We start from the raw sequence: 2608 nt of genomic DNA on the forward strand, positions 1-2608 counted from the left end.
ATATGGTTTACAGTCCCACATGACTATAAAAATTTAGATCCATTAAGGAAATTGGATCTTTATGAAAACATTTGATCTTTTGAAAATTAAATCTAGTTTTTTACCCTAGATAAGTTTTCCGGAATAACCCTTTACCGGTGTTTGCAAAATATTTTTGTGGGTTTTGTGGGTTTCAGATTTGAAAATTTTAGCTCAAAACTTGCGGTTTTGTGTCACCCACTTGCTAACCTTGTATTTGGAAAGCAACACGTCCAGTTTACTTGTCCCGTATATTACCTTTCGGCAAACTACCGTCCGGTTTTAAAGGAAAGCGTTGAACATGCAACTGTTTAAGGCAATGTCCCGTGACATGCTTTTGATTATGGTCTATAACGTGTCGGACGCAATTACTATCCTTGGTAGGAGCAATAGTAAAGCTCACCCTTATAATTTTTCGGTCTGGCACAAAGTCCTGTCTTTGACCATGTTATGCAACCACCGTTCTTACGGTTGACACCCGATTTGGTTCAGGTGACCTAATGAATTCTAGGTGAATTCCTAGGATTTTACGTTCAATGGTAATGAACGCATTGAAAATAGGGTTTTCAGAAAACAAATCATTGAATTTGATCAAAATATTTTCTCGTTCAAGCTCGAGTTTAGATATCATTGAATTCCATGAGTTTGAATTCTCAATCTTTAAGGTCAATCTCTAGGATTGAGTAATATCAGTCTTAAAAGCTGATTTTTAATCTTTAAGGAGATTATCCTTTCTGGGGATCTGATTCATTAGTCTTATCCAGCTAATTTGCACGGTGCCTCCCCATTGTACGAGATAAATCCTTCTCATGGTTAGGATAAATCTGACCACTTGGCGACCCTGTTTAATGCTGAGGTCCGTGGATTTCCTGCTGATTTTAGAGATGACTTTTCTAGATTTTTCGTCAACCTACAGCTGGTCTGGACGACAACTTCATGACCTAAATCAAGAAGCGCGTGTCTTTTTCGGAAGACTTTACTTCCTTTTAATGATGGAATTGATTCATCGTGTAGATCCATCTCTTCTTTTCTTTTATTGGGTAAAACAGTTTAGTTTAGTTCAAAGCAAAAGTATTTTCAGTTATTTGTTACAAATATATGTGGCATATGTTTAAAATAACTTGGTAAATTTTCCCACACTTGGCTTTTTATTTTTCTTTTTATCGTCCTCTATTCCATTTTAAATGAATTTTAACATTTTAGTTTGTTTCTCAATTTATGTCCTTTCCGAGGTAACAATAATTTCGGTGTTAAAACCTAGTTTTATCGTTCATAAATGTGTATAAACATGATTTTAATTCATTTAATTGAAAATTTTGAAAAATTTTACTAGAATTGGGTAGTCAGTATATAAGACTAGGGCTGTTCTTTTTTATCAGAGAGCACTAGATTCTAATACAACTACTGCTTTACTAGTATTTTTAATGGTAACCAAGTGTATAAAGTAAAAAATTTTAAAATCCGAAAGAATTTAATCCCTTCCCACACTTAAGATCTTGCAATGCCCTCATTTGCAAGAAATCAGTAACAATTTAAATTATTGAGGGTGATTTGTGTGAAAATGATTAAATTTGTACCAAAGTTTCCAAATATATTGGCGTTTGTTTGCTGAATGATAAATGGTGCACGTCATTTGTTCATTCCGTCTTGTTGTTATTTCACATATATTTTGCATCATTGTCGTCAAAATTACTTGCTTTTGCTGAACTTAATGCCAGTCTTTGAAAATGCGTTGTTTTACCCTGTTGTGTACATAAGATAAACTGCAAACATATATACATATTTTTGAAGTTTGGTATATTACCCCACATTCAAAAATTATTAAAATCTAAGAATAAAAGTTAGATAAATATAAAAATGATTACAATATTAACAAAAAATATTAAACATATCAATAATTACAAATTACAAAATAAAAATAAAAATAAGTAAACTAAGGATGATATTGGTACCAATAGGGGTTCCACGCATAACCATAAGTGCTATAGAATGCCTCGGCAGGGTCATACGTAGGATATGGTGGCTGCATCTCTATCGACCAAGGAGGGAAGACGGGTTTCGGTGTAGGAATATAGTTTCTACCTATATGTTGGCAATGCGCTATGATCTGGTTCTGATGAACTTGCCAATCTTCAAATGCTCTCTGTCTAGCATTTTCGTATTCCTGAGAAGCTATAAACCTTTGCATTTCTTGCATCTGGTTCCCCCCTCCTACATTACCTTGTTCCTGGTTTCTCTCTACCTGTGGATGTCTACCATTGTATCGTACTGCGGCGTTATTTCGCCGCTTCAACACTTTCGCACCATGGTATACATTTAAACCTATAGTGTCGCGGGGTTCCGGCTCTTCTACTAATAATCCCCCCCGACTTATATCCACACCGAGATATTCACCAATCAAAGTAATAAAAATACCACCTCCTATTATGCTATGTGGACGCATCCCTCGAACCATAGCTGATAAATAATAACCCACACAATATGGTATACTTACAGCGCTGTGTGGGTCTCGAATACACATATGGTAAAACAAATCTTGTTCATTTACCTTTTCTTTGTTTTTACCCCTTTGTGTAATCGAGTTAGCTAA

The sequence above is a fragment of the Rutidosis leptorrhynchoides genome, chromosome 7, assembly GCF_046630445.1.
Source record: "Rutidosis leptorrhynchoides isolate AG116_Rl617_1_P2 chromosome 7, CSIRO_AGI_Rlap_v1, whole genome shotgun sequence".
Classification (NCBI taxonomy): Eukaryota; Viridiplantae; Streptophyta; class Magnoliopsida; order Asterales; family Asteraceae; genus Rutidosis; species Rutidosis leptorrhynchoides.